The sequence below is a fragment of the Ornithodoros turicata genome, unplaced genomic scaffold (genome assembly GCF_037126465.1).
Source record: "Ornithodoros turicata isolate Travis unplaced genomic scaffold, ASM3712646v1 ctg00001066.1, whole genome shotgun sequence".
NCBI lineage: Eukaryota > Metazoa > Arthropoda > Arachnida > Ixodida > Argasidae > Ornithodoros > Ornithodoros turicata.
The window spans coordinates 196,922-203,394 of NW_026999456.1; the positions used below are offsets into that span (position 1 = coordinate 196,922).

The 6,473-nt window shown below is 47.1% G+C and overlaps 1 long non-coding RNA gene across 1 annotated transcript; it reads right to left on the bottom strand.

Annotated features, from left to right (window-relative positions):
- Window positions 1–4,934: 4,934 nt before the first annotated feature.
- Window positions 4,935–6,232, bottom strand: LOC135376250 (uncharacterized). The gene is made up of 3 exons (XR_010417594.1): window positions 6,129–6,232; window positions 5,341–5,388; window positions 4,935–5,271 (listed from the first exon to the last, which is right to left on the bottom strand). It is a non-coding gene; the product is annotated as an uncharacterized LOC135376250 (long non-coding RNA).
- Between the last annotated feature and the right edge of the window lie 241 nt (window positions 6,233–6,473).

Consider the following 6,473-nt stretch of genomic DNA (forward strand, 5'->3'; position numbering starts at 1 on the left):
GAGCTTCATCCCCTCTTTGCTGACGCCACAGTAGTGTAGGACAACAGATTTCAACTGCGGTGACCTCTTGAGTCCTTCCGAGAGTCGTGACGCGGACTCGATATCCAGCATGAGGTAGCAAAATGCTCTAGCATGCTCTCGGGTCTGATGCCCTCAAGAAACACGTTGTGCCGTGCGCTTAGCTCTCGGGTGCCTGCTTTGACGCTTTTAATGTTAGAGCCGTGTACGAGGGTAAGTTTAAGGGCCGTCGGGAAGTGGACAAATAGGCTTGTCTCGTACAGATCTATTCCTTGTATGCAGGGGTGTTGTTTCACGAGCCAGCAGATCAGAAACAGAGAGTCCAGCAACGCAACCTCAGATAATAAGGTGCAATCATTTGACGGTATTCGCGAGACATTCAGCTCTCCTGGCTTACTTTCATGGAGCTGAACATCAACAGAGAATAAGATTCGATTGCAGAGTGTCACGTGCTCAAGCAACCAGCATCCTGCCTCATCATTCCTGGAACAGGGTTTTGCGATGTCAACGCGTTTTCGTTTGAAGACGTTCCGCACAGAGAAAATTCTTGATGTCACCGTTGCGGGATCAAGGAACGGAATTTGTCGAGCGATCTCGGCGATTTCCGGGTGGCTCGAAACGTAGTCCCGTGCGTCTCCCGCGCCGTTAAATGTCATGTTGTTCTGTAAAGAGAAAGAGTTGGGGCATGGGCAGACAACGACAGTTTCAGTTCAGTTGTGTGAAAGTTGTCACAGCCACGATGTTTGCGAAAGAGTATTGCGAACGAGACACCTATAGATTCAGACCCAATTCAACCTGACTGACCTGACCCTGACTCAAAAGGGAATAGGCAACCCTAAACCTAAACCTAAACCATTCAGTTTCTTCCCCCCCCCCACACGAACCATGCATGTTCGTTGTAGCATTCGCCGCACTCGTGGTATTACTCGCAATGCAAGCTTTCAATCACATGGAGAAGTCCATCTCGCAACTGCCACAGCGTAGAACAACGTCACACGGTCACAGTGTAAACAACTGAACGGCAACAAGTTGGCAAGAAAATTTCCTATAGCGAAAAATTCATAAAAGTGTTCTCGCGCAACGGCAAAAACTCTCTGAAGGTGAATACCCTTAATTTTCCGACGTGTACACTTTTAAATATAGCTTTTGCGCCACGAGTTTGGCAGAGTTGAACTACGTTCAAAGCTAGTGGCGAACAAAAAGGTCGTGCCCGAAAGCCATCGGTCTTGATGGGATTACGATGGTCTCTGAAAAGGACGCGACCTTCGGTCCCACTTTTCTTTCGATAGGAGGCAGCGAACAAATGCCCATTCGTGGAACCCAGCTCTCCCCTTCCGATCTGTTTTGGTTTCGGTGTGTCTACCAACGTCATGACGACGTTTCTCGGGTAGAGGTTTATTACAGTGACCATGTACAATGTCGCAGGCACCTGTTCCCAGCGCGGCATTTGTAAGCTAGCGGTGGTGTTACTCATCGGTCCTCTTATTGCTTCCTCAATTTGTGCAATACTTCGTACTTCAGCTTGCCTTAGTATTTCTGTACAAGCGGTGGATATTCCACAGAAGATGTTTCATTCAGAGGTTGATTATCATCATCATTCTACGCGTTTTCATAGGAGCTGTCGCTGTCGTCTGCTACGGTAGTCCCACGGTGGTGGTGGTGGTGGTGGTGGTGGTGATAGGGCTTGCCGTTGTCGGCCTCACGTTTGTGGGCAACGTCACGACTGACGCCCAGGGGGAATGTGCGTCCTGGGCCGACTTCTAAGGGAACTGTGCCGACATATGTCTGAAAGCGTCTGAGGAAAACCCCGGGAAAAACCCCAGACGGTAGTCCCACGTCCGCTTCTACGCGTTCAAAATTCAAATTTCCATCGTCCAATCCTGATGCAGATCTCGCGGTCCGGTTAGTAGCGCCCCTAGCGGATCGTGCGGACGGGATCCTCATGGGGATGGCCGATTACGACACGGTCATTATAATATCTAGCAGGTTGTGAATATAGGTGGGGGGAGGGGGATTTCTGAAATCTTGGAATATTTATTCTGATAACAGTGGTCGCAACAGCCACAATGGGCCCCTACCGGAATGCTACAGGAACATGACGAAGGCATAAAGCTGAGCTCGGACCTGTGCAATTTTGTTCCGATGAGGATGCCCGCGTCGGAACGTTACGAGTAAAGTTTGTTGCCTCTTGCGTCCAAGCCGGTGCTTTATCTTTTTCCGTCAATCCCCTAAACTGGCCCTGGGGCCCCATCCAATGGCGTCACTAGGGGGGTGCAGGGGGTGCGGTCCGCACTGGGTGAAGCGACGGAAGGGGTGACGCGCAGTACCAGTACTGCCGCTTCCTCCCGTTCTCTGCGGCACGATGACGCCAAAAACAAAATAAGGAGCCTTCTACGAGGCTTTCTGAGTGTGGTGTAATACGTGTATTTATGGTGATCGCCTGGTACGGAAAGGTATCCGTTAATGGGACAAGGGTGGGGCGGAGGGTGACGCGTGCCCTAGCGATGCCACTGGCCCCATACCCGGCGGCCCTGGTCACAGTACAAACAACTGACCGGCAAGAAGTTGGGAAACTGCGACACTCGTCCTAACACGTCCTTCGAGCCACACGCAGCGAGATGTAGTGCACTTCCCGTTTCCTACAGTTTCCTCGTGATGTCTAGAGACTACTCGCATGAAATGTGGGGAGCTCGGTAAACGGGTACGGATTAACCAGCTCAGCATTACTCCTCCTTATATTTTGCAACGTCTGCAACCTGGGTCGTGGACTCTTGGACTCCCCGCAAGGCGATCTCCACCGCTGCGCCTTTTGTCTTTCCGTCAAGTTTCCCAGCGCCGCATTTGGAAGCTAGCGGTGGTGATGCTCATCGGTCCTCTTATTGCTTCCTCAATTTCTGCAATACTTCGTACTTCAGCTTGCCTTAGTTTTTTTTTTATTTGTACAAGCAGTGAATGTCCTACTGGATGCTTCTTTTTAAAGTTGATTAACACGTACGGGGAGATATATTTATTAGATGAATGAAAAAAAAAAACAAACGGGGAGGATGAAACACAGCATGTTATATTAGACAGAAGAAAAAAGAACAAAAAAGCGCGTTCCTTACTACGTATTCCAAGGAGAAGAAGAAGTAGAAAGAAACAAGGCTGGCAAAGTGTAAAATACGAAGCGACGCCGTGCAAAACTATGCGATAACCTCATAACTGCGGTTTCTCGTTTCCTGTTGTTGTACTTTCCGATACGTTCCCCATTCTAAATAGGAAGAAAGAAAGAAGGGTATGGAAAAGGGGTAACTTCTATGGCTGCAACCTAGGTCAAAATAGCATCTGATAAAGGGTGTAAAAAGGGGTGGTAAATGAAATTATTATCCAGATTGCTGGAATCCTTATCCAGATTGCTACAGAAAGGTGTACGCCCCTGTGGCTCACCGAATCAGAAGCGGGAAAACGTGCTATGCGTTGAAGTTCTGTTTTGAGAGTGAGGTAGCAGACAGAACTTTGCAACCTTTTAGTCACAACATATAGTGACAACTATTCCCTTCACCAATTTTTCTAAGAGTGTAGTGAGAAAAATTAACGGTCTCCCTTGTGGTGAAACGAGAGATAACATATCAACTTGGAAGAAAATGCTGGGATAATTTTAAATTGGGAGTTTATGGTTTTCAGGTTCGGGTCAAATGTGGGAGCATAACTGCAATGAGTTATCATCATGTAATGCTAGAGGAGAGGACAACGCGCTGTGGTGTTTGACATAAGAACAACTATTTTGGCGACACAGTGCGTTTTTGGACCCGCTCCTTCCCTGAAATCAAGCAACTTTCTCAAGAGACTGCACCGCTCATACGGTGTATCTCCCTGGCCGCAGACAAAAGCTCACCGGACAAACGTTTACGCTCGTCACTTTGAAGGCGAACATAAGGTCACTGTTTTACTCGCTTCTTGTTTTCCAGCTGCTTTATTTATTGCACTGGCCACAAATAAAAATATTTTACATATTTGACACGTTGCGGAGTGGGTCAGTTCATGTAGAATATGCACCCCTCGAGATTGACCAAGGTTTAGGTCCTGAGAGACTCTTACGTTATTTGGACGTGTGGTAGTGGGTCAGTTGATGTAGACTGTGCACCCGTGGAGAGTGGCGAAGGTTTTGTCAGGAGAGCCTTTTATGTATTTCACACGATGGGGATTTGGTGACTTCATGCAGAATATGCACCCGTCGAGGCTGACCAAGGTTAGGTCCGGTGAAGGCTCTCCTGACCTAACCTTTGTCAGCCTTCACGGGTGCATATTCTACATCAGCCGGCCCACACGCCAACTTGTGAAATAGATAAAAGGCACTCCTTACGTCATATATACATACGTCATATATATATACGGGTATATACGTCAGATATACGGGTGCATATTCCACATAAACTCAAACACTCCCCAACGTGTGTAATACCTAATAGGTAATCCTGGCCTGACCTTGGTCAGTCTCGACGGGCGCATATTCAACATGAACCGGCTCACACCCCAATTTGTGAAATAGGCACTCCTTAGATAACATTGTCAGTCTCGACGGTTGCGCCGCGTCGCCAAGTGAGAACTGGCCCTTGCTACGCTCAGGATCATCGTTGTTCAGAATATGATACTGTCCTCTTACCAGTAGATTTGTTCTTTTTCGGGATTTGCGCGTGTTTTTCCGGGACAATCTGGATGTATACGATAATTCCTAGAAAAAGGCTCCACTCTTCTGTGAACCGATAAATGTAGCGTTCGGAAAAATGGTCGATGGCGAGAGTGTTACGCAGTAAAGTTGGGCTTTCAGACTGCACGTGTTGTTATCGCTGCACGGCGTGCAGTTGTGCAGGCGCACGGGATCCCATGTAAATGCAGTTGTACAGGAAATCGAAAGAGAAATAAACGAACGCAATGTCTGCTGCTTAGTACAATTTATTGCCCTCAAAAGTTCCCGCCACCTATGACCATGTTAGTAAAAGAAAAGACCAGAGTCTCTTATTTCATATACGTGCAATTGATCGTTTCGTTGTTAAGGGTTGCCGGTCAGCCACGTTGTTCATCCTTGGGCGGAGCATGTCTTACACTTGCTTGCCGATGTGCAACTGTTCCCAGTGCAAACGACATCAATACAAAGGCATAGCGACGCATCGGCGCATTTCATACATCCGCTCGCCTTTGTGCAACTTCTGCTAGGGCAATCGGAATCGGAAACAATCGGAAGACAAGCGCAGAGGTCGACTGCAACTTGACGACCTGCAAAGGGAAAAGTCCTCACAATGATGGCTATACGGTAACATAGTTAGTAATTCCAAAGGAACTTACGTTCAAGCTCGTGTCCTTCAGGTGCAGCTTCACTGGCGACAAATACACCTTAAAAAGAAAGGGAAATTTTGAGTTTCTCGCACTCTCAAGTTCCCCAGGTGAGCTGTTGCGTCACGCGCTTTCGTCAGCTTGTTACGCGTCCTGAGCACCTCTTCACGTGACTACCTCATCTCTCTAAACGAGTTACCGAATAACGAGGAAAGCCTTCGTGTAGAAAACTTTTTGCTCTCTTAGGGCGAAGGACATGTTCAAGGAAAAAGGAAAGGATAGGGGGGGTGTATATCACCGTTTTTCAGTGGGTTCGCAATAAGTCTCAACCTAACTCAAGCTGAATTATCCTGGAGCAATCTGCTAGGGGTAAAAGACGGGGACAAAAACCGTAGTTCGGAACCCGCCAGTGTTTCCAACACCGTGTGTTCTTTTCAGTGGTTCACCCAGAATTCCAAGCGTGGATGGGTGTTGGAAAAAGTGGGTGGGGGTGCGTCATTATCATAGTTACGTTATCATAACATATCATCACTGACATGTATCTAAACCAGAAATCGTAAGGGCACCCCCTGTAGGGGATACACAGGTCAAAAAGTTAGGGGGTGTCACTGAACATTTGGGCGGTGTTAGGGGGGTGCAGGAGGTCTTGATAAATTACTGGTTCTTGTGCTATCCTAGGACATCTCCTCCGGCTATAGTAGAATAATTGTCAGTTGAAAACAATCGCAGCTCTCATAATGAAGCTTTTGGTTTGATCAAACTTTCACAGTATCCTATATTAGATCCCATATTAGTATTACCAAAGAGGAGGACGAAGACAACAGTAAAACGTAGAGGCGTCATTGTGTCCACGAAGAGATCGTTGAAACTTTCCTGGAGAAAGAGAATAAAAGAACTTGTTTGTTTGAAGTCCTCAGAAATAGTTTTGGTAGAAACCTCACTTCCTCCGATACAGCCATGTGTAGTTTCAACGAAAGTGAAAAATGATTAAAGAAATATTAAACACGTATGTGTTTGTCCTTCGATATATGTGTTCCAGCCTCAGAACATGACTTGCGAGTTTCGCATCTGAAGTTAGGGTTCTAAAACTTTGACGTTGACGTTGAAAATACGCTTTTCGCCTGTTGTGCTTTTCTGATGATAAA